The sequence below is a fragment of the Hylobates moloch genome, unplaced genomic scaffold (assembly GCF_009828535.3).
Source record: "Hylobates moloch isolate HMO894 unplaced genomic scaffold, HMol_V3 SCAFFOLD_23, whole genome shotgun sequence".
In the NCBI taxonomy this organism is placed as follows: domain Eukaryota; kingdom Metazoa; phylum Chordata; class Mammalia; order Primates; family Hylobatidae; genus Hylobates; species Hylobates moloch.
The window spans coordinates 32,204,526-32,221,655 of NW_026652298.1; the positions used below are offsets into that span (position 1 = coordinate 32,204,526).

The 17,130-nt window shown below is 44.4% G+C and overlaps 1 protein-coding gene and 1 pseudogene across 3 annotated transcripts in view; one reads left to right on the forward strand and one right to left on the reverse strand.

Moving 5' to 3' along the window:
• Positions 1 to 17,130, forward strand: part of GRIN2A (glutamate ionotropic receptor NMDA type subunit 2A) — a 418,206-nt gene that overhangs the window by 67,332 nt on the left and 333,744 nt on the right. The gene's annotated exons all lie outside the window — the stretch shown is intronic.
• Positions 853 to 14,865, reverse strand: LOC131382347 (inosine-5'-monophosphate dehydrogenase 1-like; annotated as a pseudogene).

Below are 17,130 nucleotides of genomic sequence, written 5' to 3' on the forward strand. Positions count from 1 at the left end.
CTTCTGCATATGGCAGACCTGAAGTGGCAGGGGATAAATAAATGCTACCCAGATCTGCCTTTAATGATGAGGGATAGAAGTTAGCATACCCTGACTTCTTTGCTGCTCAGGGAGACAGTACTGAGGTGTGTCTTACACTGTTAATGGAGGTCCCCTGGTGGGGTTGAGTCCCTGTTATCCCCAGAAGTAACCTTCCCATGAATTTCTCTGCTGTTGGCTTCTTTTCCTTTCTTGTCTTATTTTTCTACTTCCTCACCACACTTCCTGTGATCACCTCCCAACTAAACCATGTCCCCCCCAGTTTCTTGCTTTAGGGTCTGCTCTAAAGTAAAACCTAACTGAAGTCATTTCCCTTTCCTTCATTTTGCTTGAGCTTCCATGGTTCTATTTCTTTTTAAAAATGTTTTATTGAATTTTAAGTTCTGGGATACATGTACAGAACGTGCAGGTTTGTTACGTAGGTAAACATTTGCCTTGGTGGTTTGCTGCACCTATCAACCCATCACCTAGGTATTAAGCCCCACATGCATTAGCTATTTATCCTGATGCTCTCCCTTCCCCACCCCCAACAGGCCCTGGTGTGTGTTCCCCTCCCTGTGTCCATGTGTTCTCATTGTTCAGCTCTCGCTTATGAGTGAGAACATGCGGGTTTTGGTTTTCTGTTCCTGTGTTGGTTTGCTGAGGATGATGGCTTCCAGCTTCATCCATGTCCATGCAAAGGACATGATCTCATTCCTTTTTATGGCTGCATAGTATTCCATAATGTGTATGTACCCCATTTTCTTTATCCAGTCTATCATTGATGGGCATTTGGGTTGATTCCATGTCTTGCTATTGTGGATAGTGCTGCAATAAACATATGTGTGCATGTATCTTTATGACAGAATGGTTTATATTCCTTTAAATATATACCCTGTAATGGGATTGCTGGATCAAATGGTATTTCTGGTTCTAGATCTTAGAGGAGTCACTACACTGTCTTCCACAATGGGTGAACTAATTTACATTCCCACCAAAAGTGTTCATGGTTCTATTTCTGGTCATTCTTAAAAAAAAAAAAAAAAATAGTCATGAGTAATTATGCTCCATATTTCCATCCCCAGTATTTTCTCTAGAATTGAAATAATGAATGCTTCTGGGAAACAGTGTCCCCATGCCCCCATACCCCATTCACACAAAATGTTTTCAGCTTGAGAATACAGTTGTGGAAGCCAAGTTGGGTCTCAGGAATATCTGGTTTGCACTAAATTTCACCTGCAGGATTATCAAATTCAGGTGCTCTTGCCTTGGGCACAACTGCTGGCCTCTGATAAGTAGAGTGGGTGTCCCAGCAGCCTGTCCTGTTGGTTCAGGTAATGATTTATGAGGGGGCGCAGGCCCCAGGGTGTGCACATGGAAGGATGCTCTGCTTATCCTCCTCCAGATAGGTTTCTGGCATCTAAGACAAGGGAGGAGTGGGGTCAACAAGGAGAGCTTCTGTCTCTTCCTGTTTAAACATCTCTCCTACCACCTACAAATGAAAACATGCAAATACTGTGTCTATGGTAAAGCAGGTAACTTTAAAGAAGGCCCCCAGAAACACTTCACTAATTGGAGACCAGTTCTCCAGCATTTTGAAACCATAAGGAAATTACAAAGTAAGCTGAAAAAAAAAAAAAACTTAGATCATGCAAAAGAGTGGTCAACAAAGTCCATGTACTCTATTCAAAGGAAAGCCCTCTTAAGACTCTTTCTCCAGGCTAGTTTACTTTTACTTTATACGCAGTTGCAACAGAATGTTGAAAGCAGCACATTTTAAGCAGGGAAGGAACATGCACAGCAACGGCTGCAAACTCAAAAAATTAAATGAACCAGACAATAATTTTAAACAAGTGAAAGAGGCCAGTCGATGAATCAATGCCATGCAGGAACGTGGGTCCAGTGTTGACAGTTCTTCCATGTTTTCAGGAAGAAACTGAAAATTAGAATTTTAAGTGAAATAACCTTAGTTTTACATAGAAAATATCTAAACAAAAAGTTTTTAAAACAGCATGCAGACCTGGCACATCGGGGGCGTGACTTTGCCCCATTAAATGAAGCATAAATTCTCTGTTTTGCCAATGTTCCTATTTGGCTCATATAGGACACTTTAATTTGTGATTCTTTGGTTATTAGATCACTAGCTTTTTGAGCACAGGCTTTGGGCTTTGTTTGCCTTCTTGGGAAATACTGTCAGAGAAATCAATGGGTTCATAACCTTTTGCAGAACTCACTCTTATTTTGGTTGAGTGGGCAGTGTTCTTAGCTACCCAAAACAAACTAGCTATTCACATCCTGGGATCGATGGAACTGGTGCCTGGGGGTTTCTGGGGACACAGAAGATCATCTTCCTCCTCCCTCTCTTGTGTTTACACAATCTACTTTCAAAGGTTACAGTTCCTCTGTGGGCGACTGGCCTACAGCATCTGCTTGCTTTGCTTGATTTGGTTCATTTCATCCAGGCTGGCACCTTCGAGTCTGGGGTCCTTTTGGCTTTGCCCGCACATAATCTCTTGGGTGGATCAAAACCTCTTCAACTCTCTCTTGAGTCTCCAAGCAGGCTCCCCTGTGGGGCTTTTCTAAGAGTGTTTAGCATTGGCATTGCTGCAGAGCACAGTCTCATTGTGTGGTTTTATGAAGGATTTGTTTTTTAAAATTTATTTTCTATTTTTATATCTTTAGAGGCAGGGTCTTGCTCTGTTGCCCAGACTGGAGTGCAGTGGCATGACCATAGCTCACTGCAGCGTTGAACTCAGGATCAGGCAATTTTTCCTGCCTCAGCCTCCAGAGTAGCTGGCACTACAGGCACACACCACCATGCCTGGCTAATTAAATCTTTTTTTCTTTTTTTTTTTTAAGAACAAGGATCTTTGTTATCTAGGTTGGTCTCGAACTCTTTGCGCCAGCCTTCTGAGTAGCTGGGATTACATGCGTGAGCCACCATGCCCAACTAAGTTTAAAAATCTTAAGATGCCCTTCAAGACTCTACTCAAGGTCATGAAATAGTCTTTTAAATTTGTTAAACATAATGCTGGGTGTATTTTATTTTTATTTTCATCTGGTCCCAAGAGTGTTACATGACGATTGTTTTGGAAATATTGAATAAAATTAGAATTATCAATAACGCTGTCACACATATTAAACAATAATTGCATTTTCCCCTTTATTTCCTTCTGCATATGTATGTGTGCATTGATGTGCACGTGTATGTATGTATGTGTATTTATACAAGTACATAAGATAAATATATCATACATATTTGTAATGGCACACAATTTATACATGCAGTAGTGTATAAGCTGCATGTTTCACTTACTATCAAAATTTCTGTAAGCATCATTTTTATTTATTCTGATTATTTAATACACAATGACGTAACTGATCCCAAAATGTGCAAAGTTAAAGCCTTCACCTGCAGCTGAGGAGATGGCAGGAATGGTATACGGGGACGATGGTGAGTGAGGAATGACAGGCAGGCGGCCATGACCAGCGCAGCCTCCTCCCCAGGGCCAGGGACAGGGGAATGGCCTGAGGAGCAGGACCCAAGGGTAGACCAGGGCCGGGGAAGGGGGCAGAGACCTCCCTTTGGCCTGGGTCAGGAGCTCAGAAGTGTCACATGGCTGAGGGGGCAGCGGCCTGGGAAGAGCCAGAGGCAGGGCCAGGAGAGCACCATTTCCTGAGGGGCTGGAGGCAGGGAGGTACCCTACAGGAGAAGCCAGGAGGGGCCACCTGTCCCTAGGGTGGGGGCCATGCTGGAGCATGCTGCAGCAAGAAAGACCTGAGGCAGGCGCAGGGCCTGAGAGCCCGGCTGGCTGGGCTGGGGGATGCTGCCCGGCAGCCTGGCCCAGGGAGCAGTCGTGACTCTGCAGGGGATGCCCAGTGAGGGACTGCAGAGCCCTCAGGACCTCTCCTCCTCTCTCCCTGGAAAGGTGCTGGGGAACCCTTAGTGCAAATCTGTGGACCACTCAGTTATGGAGAGAGGCTGTGCCTGAAGGCAGACACTGGGGTGTGCCCCCTCCACCACCTCAGTCTCCACCGCTGTCCTCAGTACAGCTGCTTCTGGTAAGAGAGCAGGCCATGGATGCCACCCTCGATCTGGGCTGACATGGTCTGCTTCTCAAATTTGAGCTCTCCTGAGTACATCATGGAGCCATGCTGGATACCCACTATGAGGTAGGGCACAAACTTCTAAATGGACCCTTTGTCCTGGATGGAGCCTGAGACACCCTGCATGATCTTCACCTTATCCCCATCGCTGAAGTATCGTTTCTGGCTGCTGCTGTTCTTCTCCATGGCATCCAGTGAGCCCATGCCCTGGTACTTCTCGAGCCGCACCCCGTCTGAGAAGAAGTACTCGCCAGTGGGCCTCTGTGGTGGTGGCCAGCAGGGAGCCCATCATCACTGTGGAGGCTCCAAGGGCCAGGGCCTTGACCACGTGCCCCACGGTCTGGGTGCCACATCGGCTATGATGGACACATCAAAGTGCCGGGCGTACTTGGCCACCTTGTACACAGCAGTGCCCTGGGGCCGATCGCAGGCCATCACTTCCTGGGTGATGCAGATGGAGCCGCAGCCCATGCCCACGTGCAGTCCGTCCACACCAGCGTCAATCAGGTTCTTGGCCTGGGCTGCTGTCACCACATTACTCTCAATCACCTGGAGGTGGGGGTACTTCTGTTTGATGTAATGCACCATGGTGATTTGATACGAGTTCCCTTGGGAGGAGTCTGAGACTATGACATTGACGCCTACCCAGGTGAGCAGGTCCAGGCGGTATTTGTCATCCTCACAGGTGCCCACAGCTGCCCTGCACAGCAGCTGCTTGTGGGGAATCTTTGGAGGCCAGAGGGTAGTCTCCATTCTTCTTCAGGTTGGTGCGGGCGATGATGGCCGCTAGCTCATGGCGATCATTGACTATAGGCAGCTTCCCTTTCTTGCTACCCTGAGGGAGCCACGATCAGCTCGATCCTTGGCGTCATCACCTCACTGAGGAGGGTTGTGTGGTCCTTCTCAGCAAGAAAGTCGATGTCTCAGGAGGAAATGATGCCCACCAGCTTGCTGCCCATGGTTCCCGTCTCATGTTGGGGATGCAAGAGAAGCCATGCCGGATCTTGGCCTCCAGCACATCACCCATAGCGTGCGAGGGGCTCAGCACCACGAGGTCCGTGATGAAGCCCTGTTCAAACTTCTTGACCTTATGCACCTCGTTGGCCTGGAACTCTGGGGTGCAGTTGTGGTGAATGAAACCAGTACCTCCCATCAGAGCCATTGCGATGGCCATGTCGGCCTCTGTCTCAGTGTCCGTAGGGGAGGAGATCAGCGGTGTCTTCAGCGTGATCTTCCAGGTCAGGGCTGAGGTTAGGTCTACCTCATCAGCTATGAAATCTATGAACCCTGGGAGAATCAGTAAGTCGTTGTGGGTGAGGCAGTCGGCGCTGAGGAAGAGCTGCTGCGTGGTGAGCCAGTTCTGAGGCACGTAGCCGGTGCCGCCGTTGATCAGGTAGTCCGCCATGCTGCCGCAAGACCCCGTGACCCGACAGAAATACCCGCGCAGCCGCCTGCCGCCGCCGCGGGCCTGGGGACTGTAAACATAATTTTTAATGCCCATGTAAGGTCAAATCATAGTGGTGCTTATTTAACCACTTAGTATTGAGTGCCTTGGTCATTTTCATGGAAACTTTTGCTAATATAAATACCACTGATAAACATCTCTGTGCATAAACCTTTATATTTACTGTTATTTTCTCAGCATAGATTCCTTTTAGAAATGGAATTGAACTAATCCCTTGAAAGCCTCCAAACTGTCTCATTTCAATCAGTTCTTTTAAGAGCTGAAGTAACAGTATTCTTAGCTCCACTTAATTGGTCGAGCTGATACACAAGTTTTTTCTTGATTTTTCTGTGAAGTAATTAGGTTAAGAAAAGTTAGTTTAACACATACATCCCTGAATAGCAGAAACTTAATCCACCGCAGATGTACTTCTTACTCATCTGAAGTCGAATGCGGATGTTTGCATTGAGAGGGCGGCCCTCTGACAAGTGACAATTCAGGGGCTCAGCTCCTTTCATCTTTTGGCTCTGCCACCTTCAACATATGGCTTCTGAGGCCGCTGAGATCATCTGCGTTGAGCTGTGAAAGGAGTGGAGCCTGGGAGGTGTTTTATGGACTAAATATTCCCACGAGGAAAAGGGAGTAGGATTTATGATCACTTATCCAGACCCTGCTACAAAATTTCTCCTTATCTCATACTTGTAGTCCGTCAGCAAATCCTGTTGGTTTTATCTTTGAAATATCCCTTGACTTACCCACCTTTCTCCCTTGCCCATGCACCCCCCAGTCCTGGCTGGCGCCATCACTCGCCTGGATCACTCCAATAGCTTCCTCACTGATACCTCTCTTCCACTTTGCCCCTTGCCACTTGGTTCTCCATATTCTGCTAAGAAATCTTTTTTAAAACAAACAGTCCCATGACATTCTGCAGGTAAAAACCATGTAATAGCGTCCATTAGAATTTATTTTAAAAATCCAAACTACTTACCTTTATGAGGTCCTTTGTGATCTAGCCTTGTCTATTCTCCAATCTCATCCATTAACACGTTCCTCTAACTCGTTAAATGCTATTCCAAATGGTCTCCATTCAACTTTTCAAATTTGCCAAGCTCTTTCTTACCCTGTATCCTCTGTGTGTGGCACTCCCTTTGCCCAGAGCTTTCTTCTTGTTCTTCACTTGACAGGTTATTTCTGTTTTTATTTAAAATTCTTTTTATTTAAAAATTTTTTATTTTTTTGTGGGCACATAGTAGGTGTATAATTTATGGGGTACATGAGATGTTTTAATACAGGCATGCAATGTGAAATAATCACATCATGGAAAATGAGGTCTCCATCCCTTTGAGCATTTATCCTTTGTGTTACAAACAATCCAATGATAGATTTTTTGTTATTAAAAAATGTTCAATTATTGACTATAGTCACCCTGTTGTGCTATTAAATGGTAGGTCTTATTCATTCTTCCTATTTTTTTTTTTTTGTAGTCTGGTTATTTCTTGTTCTTTGGATTTCAGCCTACCTTCATGGTGTGAACCTACTTGGTTATAATGCATTGCCTTTTGATATATTTTTCTATTTGATCTGCTCGTATTTTGTGGGGCACTTTTGCATGTATGTTTGCGAGGAAGGTTGGTCTAGAGTTTCCTTATGATGGCTTGTTCGGGTTTTGGAATCAGGGTAATACTATCCTCATAACATGAATTGGGAAGTATTCCCTTCTCAACAGCAGTTTCTAAAATAATTTGTGTAGGACTTTTTTTTTTTTTTTTCCTTAAATGTTTTATAGAATGCAGCAGAGAAGACATCTGGGCCTGAAGTTTACTTTGTGGGAGGGTTTTAAGCTATGGGTTCAATTTCTTTAATTGATACACAGTTGGTGAAGGTTTCTATTTCTTTTTGAAAAAGCTTTGGTAATTTGTATTTTTCCAGAAATTTGTCCATTTCATCTAGGTTGTCAGATTTATAGGTATAAGGGTTTTTTAATCCTTTTAGTATCTGAAAGGTCTGTAGTAATGCACCAGACTTTATTTCTGATAGTCTCTTTTCTTCTTGATCATTCTACCTAGATTTATCAATTTTATTTATTTTTTTAAAAGAGAAGCAGCTTTGGGTTTCATTAGTTTTCTCTGTTATTTCTTAATTAGCTTCTCAGCATAAATGTCTTCTCAGAAAGGATGTCTCCTGACCATTCTACTTGAGGTGGCTTCCCCTTTCTCTTGCCTTCTCCTCTGATTATTTGTTTTCTACCTCAGGTCTATGTGTAATTATTTTATGTTTTATGTGCTTTTTTGCTTCTATGTTACTTGCAGATATTGGAAAATAGTAATAAGTCTGCCCAACATGGTAATGTGCCTGGTGCATTTCCAAGAACATATATGGTGGTTTCCAAGTATGCTAGCAGAGCAGTATCTATAGTGGTTAGGAGACTAGGGTCTAGAGTTCGTTAATCTCACCTTGAATCCCGGCTACACCATACACTAAATGTGTGACCCTGAACACGTGTAACCGTGAACACAAATTCTGATTCCTTCTGAGATGAGGGCTGTGCAACATGGCAACTGTGATCAGGAGGCCTGGGGTTTGAGTTCTGGCTCTGTTACCTGTCAGCTGTGTGATTCTTGAGGCAATTACTTCTCTGAGACCCAGTGATATGATTCGGCTGTGTCCCCACTCAAATCTCATCTTGAATTGTAACTCCCACAATTCCCATATGTTGTGGGAGGGACCCAGCGGGAGGTGACTGAATCATGGGGGTGGGTCTTTCTTATGCTGTTCTCACAATAGTGAATAAGGTCTCATGAGATCCAATGGTTTCAAAAAGAGGAATTCCCCTGCACAAGCTCTCCCTCTTTGCCTGCTGCCATCCATGTAAGATGTGACTTGTACCTCCTTGCTTTCCACCATGATTGTGAGGCCTTCCCAGCCATGTGGAACTATAAGTCCATTAAACCTCTTTTTCTTCCCAGTTTCAGTTATGTCTTTATCAGCAGCATGAAAATGGACTAATACACCCAATTTTCTCTTCTTTAAAATGATTTGATGCAAGGAGTACCTAATCATGGGATTATTGGGAGGAATTGGATGAGACATACATGAGTAGGATCTAGCCCAGGGTTGGCCTTTTGCATATGAGACATTCCCTCAAACTCTACTTTCCCAGAACTTCAGTTCTTCCCACCAGAGGATAAGCATCACTGTAGCAGGCGCTTTGCATGTTTTGTGCACCTCTGTACCCCCACTGCCTTGATCAGTGTGGTCAGACAGATACTGAAAAATGCCTGTGAAATGGATTCTTCTTTTTGTTGCTTATGAAATCTGCAACTGTGAGTTGAGTGTCCTGAAGCTCAGCAGGGCAACGATGGCTTCAACAATCTGGCCCTTGCTTGTCTCAGGTGAGCTGCTCCTTTTCCTTTCAGGAATCTTCTAAACTGCTGGGATTCCCAGGGGGAGGATGGGACTTTTCAGGATCTTGCAAACCCCAGCAGAATATCAGTTTCCTTCACAGAAGCGTGTCTACCTTCCTTCAGCCCTGGTTTCCAAATTCCAGACATGAAACTGTGCTATTTGCTAGCTTGGCCTGGCAGGTATTTATTCAAAGGCTGCAGGACTCCATGATAGAGAGTAGCAACAGAGCCAGCAGGATTCTGTAAGTACTCCTCATGCAACTACCTGCAGTGGATTTAAAGTCAGCTCAAGGCAGTTTCAGTACCAGAGTTGGAGGAAAGAAGTTGTGTGTACATTGTCTTCTGGGGACTGCTGCTGTTGTTTATGTCTTGTGGTTTCCTTTGGGGGAGACAGATCCACCCTGCTTTTCTCATCCGTCTTCCTACATGGATATATCTTGTTATCTAGTGCTGAAATGGCATGAAAACGGGCTGGGACTAGTGCTGAGATCTTCCCCTTAGCTCTTCCAAATACAGAAAGGACTTCCCTGTGTATAGTTAGGATTGAAGTACATGTGCTTGGTTCAACATTCCTTCAATCGTAGGAAATCCAGTCATCATCCTAGCCCTCCATTTCATTCTTTGTCTCGCTTCATGATGTCCCTTAGGGGTAAAGATTTCTGAATTCAAAGCCAGCTGAGCTGGGTTCAAATCTCCACACGTCCATTTATGAGATGAACATCATGTCTTCTGTCTGATTCATTTGTCTTTGTTTCTTCCTCTGAAAATGGAGGTAACGGCAATGTCTATTCTGGCATGTTCTCGGGAGGCTGAAATAACACCCAGGCTTGTTGCTTATTGCACAGCCCACCTTCCCTACCTACCTTCTCTCCCATCATGAATCCCTCCATGTCCTGCTCTACCTGTTGCCATTCTGTTCATAAGAGTATTTTGAATTCCTGCCCTATTATCCTTTTTTCTCTAGAAGTGAAGGAGCCAACTCATCAGAAGTCCATGGAATGCCATTTTACTTTGTTAGGAAAAAAATCACATTTCCTTATGTGCATTCTCATCTATCCATTCAATAGACATCATCGGAGTGCCTTCTGGGGGTCAGGCCACTTCCAGGTACCAGGGATTCAGAGACAAACTAGTCATATTCCCTATCTTCAAGGGACTTAGAATCATCCCCAGAGAAGGATGCTGTGAACAACCTCACGTGTGATGGTGTGGCCAGCTTGGTTGTACTAGGGTGGTGGGATTTGGGAGCTTTTTCTTATTTTTATTTATTTATTTTAAAATTTTTTTAATTAAAAAATTTTAAATAGAGACAGGGTCTTGCTATATTGCCCCGGTTGGTCTCGAATTCCTGGTCTCAAGCAGACCTCCCTCCTCAGTCTCCCAAAGTGCTAGGATTACAGATGTGAGCCACTGTGCCAGGCCACTTTTTCTTGTGTGTAAATTAAAAAAGAATTTGAATAGGAATAAAAGTTAAAAAAGAAAAAAAAAATACACATCCCCAAACAAAAACTCTTTCACTTGTAAGAATGGTCATCATCTTGGCTATTTCAGATGGGGAAGTACGCGTGCCTCATTTTATCCAAGTTTCTCACAGTTCATAAGTCTTTTTTCACTCACAGTTCCATACACAAAAGGTGGCTGTGCAAAAAACTTCTTTTAACGTAGCTGGCAGGCTATACTGTACATATATCTATACACATGTATGTATGTATGTGCATATACATATATACCTTTGCATATATATGTTTATGCATACATTTTATTTTGCTTTATTTAGAATTATTTCTGGAGATAGTCTTGTTTTGTCACCCAGGCTGGAGTGCAGTGGCATGATCTTAGCTCTCTGCAACCTCCACCTCCTTGGTTCAAGCCATTCTCCTGCTTCAGCCTCCCAAGTAGCTGGGATTACATGTGTGTGCCACCATGCCCAGCTAATTTTTGTATTTTTAGCAGAGATAGGGTTTCACCGTGTTGGCGAGGCTGATCTCAAACTCCTAACCTCAAGGAGATCTGCCCACCTCAACTCAGCTTCCTAAAGGCTGGAATTACAAGCATGAGCCACCATGCCCAGCCTTATTTAGAATTTCATAGGGAATTCTTATGTTATTAAAACTAAGGCTTATAAAGGCTGCCAAATGGCGTGTCCTGGCTGGTCTCAAATGCATTTAAACACCCCCTCCCCCATTGATTTTTTTTTTTACATGGTTTTTCTTATGTTTCAAAATTTGTAGTATCTCTATTAAACATGGGCTCAGCTGATTCTACTGCCCAGGAGACCCAGGCAACACCTGAAAAGTCCACAACTCTCTTGGCCTGATGTGACTGTTCTATTTCCCAGCTCATTTTTCTGTGTCTGCAGAAAGACACAGTGCAAACTGTTAACTTTGGAGGTTTTTGGCAGCTTCATTAAAGGGCAAGGATTTTTGTCTTTGGGGGATTGGCTTCATGTTTTAATGGTCGTGGTCAGCATTGCTGGGTGAAGATCCTTAGGCTTTTTGTCAGGGGTTCAGGGCCTTCTGGCTTCTCCAGGCTTCCATCTCTAGAGAAGACTCGGGATGAACTCTGAATTCTTCTATATCCCAGCTAGCAACTCGGCTCCAGACGCAGAGCGGCACTGCTTTAATCTCGGCAAAGAAGACTAAAGACTTTTTTGTGTAACGAATTAAAAGTTTGCTTCAGGCTTCTTTTATTTTATGCCTCTGCTGTGCTCTTGTAACGTTTAGCACCTCCCTCTGTTGTAATATCATTTATCATATCGTGGAGTTTCAGGTGTTTTATTTTGGTTTTCCTGTCAATCTTCCTCCTAGACTCTGTGCTCACAAGGGACATGGAAACCTGACCTGTTTCTCCTCATACCCCTGCTGTCGACTGCAGCTCCTGCACACGGTGGGGTCTACAATGTTGATGGGAGCCAAGGGATTGTTTTACTGATTTTTAAAGGCTGGATATTTATTTTTAGGTATGCTTTGCACTTTTTGCCTAGGGAATCTGGACTCAGTACAGAAACTTGGCATTGTCGTGTGGGCACCCTGGAGAATCCAATAATTGGAAAAAATAAAAATACAGAGAACATCATTCCTTCCCATAACCAGGTTAAATTGTGCTCATGCAAGCTTTCCACATGGAAGAGTGCTTTTGATCTAATCAGATGGAAAGCCAGAAGCAGAGGGGAATGAATGTGACTTACATATTGATTATGAAGTCATTCATTCTAGTAGTATTTATTGGACTCCTATGATATTTCCTCCTCAAACTGGCCCTCCTCCAGGGCATGGCACCACCATCCTCCCAGATACCCAGGCTAAATTTCTTGCTACCACCATTTCCCTCACACCCCTCACCCTGTGACTACACCTCCTACATAGTATTCATATCCATCCACTTTTCTCTTTTCTCTGCTGGCCCAAGTCCTCTAATCTCTTACCTTGACAGGTTCAATAACAGATGAATGAACAGATGACAGAATGAATACATCGAACAGTTTCTTCAAACTGGTTTGTGTTAAAAGAAATAGCATTTATATTTTTATTGAGTCCTAGAGAAAAAAAAATTACCCTTTGCCTCTGCCTACTCTCGTTTTCACAGTCCCTTCACAAATATTATGTCTTTGGCTATGCTCATGTGTGAGTTCTGTATTTTAAGAAGGACATCGATAAACTGAGCTTGTTAAAAGGAACATGACTAAGGGAGGTACAGGCTGCTGGAAGTGGTTCCTGAATAACATCAACGAAAGGATAAATGTTTGCATTTCTGAGAGTGGAGAGAAATGGGGAAGTGAGAGGGGTGAGTAGACTGCTATACCCAATTATTTGAAGGGCTTCCATCTTGAACATAGAGCAGATACATTCCGTGGTGCTCTAGAATCTAAGGGAAGAAGTAGAGCCCATAGAGACAAAATCTGCCTCCAAAAGGTATGTGGAAGAGCTATGAGCTGGCTAATTAAGTCTCGAGTTCTGTCACTGGGGGTAGTCAGCAGAGTAAACATGTCAGGGGCAGGGATTCTGGCATACATATGGACTCTCTTGTAGATTCTCTGAGGTTATTAGGACTTCTGGCGATATTCTCATCTATAGATAGGTATTGCTTCAGCTGCCTAAACCCGTATCTCCCTGTACCCCCGAAACATTCAAGAGCCATGGCCATAAAACTTCAAGAAGATGAAATATTTTGGGGGTTAGTAATACCCTTGACAGAGTTATATGTGGCTGAGATTCTTCTTGTATCTATTCTGGTCTCATTTAAGATGGCTGAAATGATTGATCTCTGCCCTTCAGAGACTCATGTATTTTCTGCTCTGCAAAATGTCTGCAAATTGTATCCCAACTTGTACAAGGAGAGCCCTTCCCCCAACTCTAAGTGTGTTGTTTCTTTCAGTGATGGTGATTCAGAGGCTGTGATATATCTGCTTAGCTGGTTTGGGTTTCAGCTTTCTCATGACTACATGTATGTCTTTGGACACGTTTACATTTTCCCATCTTTACTTTCTTGGTCCTTAAAAAAAAGTTGCTGTTGCTGCTGATAGTATCTATTCGTCATAGTTGTGAGTGGGTCTCCTATTAGAGAAAATACAAGGAATTGCTATATTAGTATCTTCCCAGCTAGTCTTTGAGCTTCTTGATGTCAAGGATCATTCATTCTTTTCTTCCCAGTGCCTACCACAGGGGATGGCACAGAGCAGACAATAGATGCTTGTTAAATTATGCGGCAACTGAGGCATCCACTCCATGTCTGTGAGTGGGGTACATCTCTCAGAGCAAGAGTGCCCCAGTGCAAGAGTGATATAGAACAGTGGAGGAAGGGAGGATAAATGTAGTCTTTGATTCTGGAGAGACCTAGGTTTGAATCCTAGCTCTACCTCTTGCTAGCTCTGTGGTCTTACACAAGTTAAATAACCTCTATGAGCCTATGTTAGTCCATTCTTGTGTTGCTATAAAGAAACACCCAAGGCAGCCTGGCGTGGTGGTGCATGCCTGTAATCCCAGCTACTTGGGAGGCTGAGGCACAAGAATTGCTTGAACCTAGGAGGCGAAGGTTGCAGTGAGCAGAGATCACACCACTGTACTCCAGCCTGGGCAATAGAGTGAGACTCTGTCCCCCCCAATAAAAAAGAAAAAAAAAAAGAAAAAAAGAATAAAGAAATACCCAAAGTTAGGTAATTTGTAAAGGAGAGGTTTAATTGGCTCATGGTTCTGCAGGCTATACAGGAAGCGTGGTGCTGGCTTCAGCTTGGCTTCTGGTGAGGCCTCAGGAGGCTTCCAGTCATGGTGGAAGGTGAAAAGGGGGCAGCATATCGTATGGTGAAAGACAGAGCAAGAGAGAAGGGGATCAGTGCCACACTCTTTTAAACAACCAAATCTCATGTGAACTAAGAGCGAGAGCTCACTCATTACCTGGGGGATGGTGCTAGGCCGTTCATGAGGGATCTGCCCCCATGATCTAATGGCCTCCCGCCAGGCCCTACCTCCAACACTGGAGGTCACATTTCAACATGAGATTTGGAGGGAACAAACATCCAAACCATATCAGAACGTCTGTGTCCTCACTGAAATAGTTGGTGAAAATAGCACCAATGTCTAGGCGTTCCTGTGATGATTAGATGAGCTGATTCTGGCCGGGTGCGGTGGCTCACGCGTGTAATCCCGGCACTTTGGGAGGCCGAGGCAGGTGGATCACGAGGTCAGGAGATCGAGACCACGGTGAAACCCCGTCTCTACTAAAAATACAAAAAAAATTAGCCGGGCGTGGTGGCGGGCGCCTTTAGTCCCAGCTACTTGGAGAGGCTGAGGCAGGAGAATGGCGTGAACCCAGGAGGCAGAGCTTGCAGTCAGCCAAGATTGCGCCACTGCACTCCAGCCTGGGTGACAGAGCGAGACTCTGTCTCAAAAAAAAAAAAAAAAAGTACCTCTCTCAATCTACGAACATACTCATTGCTCCATAAATACTAACTGCTATTACTATTATCTTTAGGATTACCACCATGTTGTCTGCTTTTCCTGTCACCCTTGCCTCCACAAAAGTGGCTTGATGTTCTAGAAATTGAGACAGAACTAAACTTTGAATAGATTTTCCCAAACCTGCCAAAGTATCCCCCAAATTATAGCAATAACCATTCCCTCCTAGAGTGGGGCTGTCTCTCCAGTGGAAGACCTGAAGGTTGTGTGAGGGATGCTTTTTCTCTAGTCTCCCTCTACTTTCTTGTAGCCTGAGATATATAACAATTTCCAAGGCAGGGATTGGTAAAGTAGACTGACAGCCCAGGTTTTCCTTGCTGGGAGATTAGGCTCTTGTCCCAGGTTTATAATTGGTATCCCAAATAATGGATTGAGGTGTTGGCCAGAGGGGAGAAGAACTGGCAACATCACCGCCCTAAAAGACCCCTGGGATTCTGGCCAAAAGCAGGGAGCAATCTTTCTTGAAGCCCCAACATCTGCTGTTGCTCAGAAAGCTTCCTGGCCGTTTGAACCAACTTAATTAATTAGACTGTTCTCTTTCACAGTACTCAGAGGTTTTCGTCCTTTGGGACAAGAGATAGCTCTGAGTTACTTACCTGGTTCTTGCATATGCTTCTTCATGTTGTGGCTTTTAGTTTCTTTTGTCTCCAAGGTGAGCCAGTTGGATCCTCCAGGAAACAGATGCTGAGATGGAGTTAGGGGCACAAGAAGTTTATTGAGGGGGCATAAGTACCTGGGAAAAATAAAATAGGGAAGGCAGGAAGCAGAATTGTGCAAGGGAGAGCCTCAGACCACCATGCAGACCAGACAGTCTCTGCCAACCTAACAGAAAGCTTTGGAGCAGAGGTTGCCCATGAAAGGAGCCCCATGTTGGGCAGAAGTTGCTGGGCCCCATGTCCCCCTCATGCCCTGTCACTGGCTGAGGACTGCTCTGGCAGAATGTGACCTCAGCTCAGAAGTGGAAGTGAATCCTGAGGGCTCTGAAGCCAGAGGATGTCAGTAACCTGCACCCCCAGTGGCTGAATGTCACATTCTTTTTTGAAGGCAGATCGGATCCAAGTGTCTTCTCCATGGAAGTCACACCTGGAGAATCACACCTTGCAAAGCATTGGCCAGCACATCTGTGATGGATTAACTCAAGTGGTTAGGGAGCCTGGCTGAGTGCCATCATCTGTGCCATTCAAGTCAGTTTTCTCCACAGATATTTATTTACACTTTCTGGGCGCTAATCATCCTGGTGGGAGAACTAATTTGTTATAAAGTGAATCCAGCAGGGGAGCACTATGCCTTCAAATAACATAAAGCTGCACAGATGAAATGAACAGTTTGGACAACCATTTAAAAAGATGTGAACTGAAAAGCTTCTTACAAGAGTTACAAAGATCATCACTATAACAATGGCTATCATTTATTGAATCATCAGAATGTGCCACGTGCTTTCTACATGCCATCTCATTTCACTGGGAGGGGAGTGGGCTTGTTACTTCCATTTTACAGATGAGGAAATGGACGTGCAGAAAGAAGTAACTTGACCACCATCAGTCGAAGTACATCTCCCCACTTCCATCACTAGCTCTGTGATCCAACACTCAACACCTCTTGCCAGGACAACCAAAGGTCTTCGAATTACTCTCCTTCCCACAAGCATCTTTGCTTCTTGCTCAAAATCCATCCTTTCTACCGAAGCCAGTGGGATCTTTCAAAATGCAAGCCCAATCATGTTGTTTCTCTGCTGAAAACTGTTTCATGGCTTCCCACTGCTATGGTGATAGGAATAAAATTTGTCTCTGTGGGCTTCCAAGCACTTCATGGCTGACCTCTGCTACCTCTGGAGACCCACCTCTCACCTGCTCTTTGCAAAAGTGATATTGGCCTTCTTGCAGTTGCCCTCATGTCCCCTTTCACCTGTCTGACGTGGGCCCTTTGCACCTGCTCTTCATTCTGCTGATACTTCTTGACTAGTAAATTCTTTTCATGTACTTAAATAGCACTCACTACAATTTGTGATGTTGCATTACTTTTGTGATTATTTGACTAATTCCTGCCTCCCTGAACTCCCTCAATGAAGCTTCATAAGAATGGAGAATTACCCGTCTTCACTGTTGTATCCCCAGCACTCGGTACCTCAGGAACTTCATGGAATGAGCAGATGTTTCAGTACTGGTGTTTGAAATAACAAACATTCTGACTTCAAAACCATGTTGAA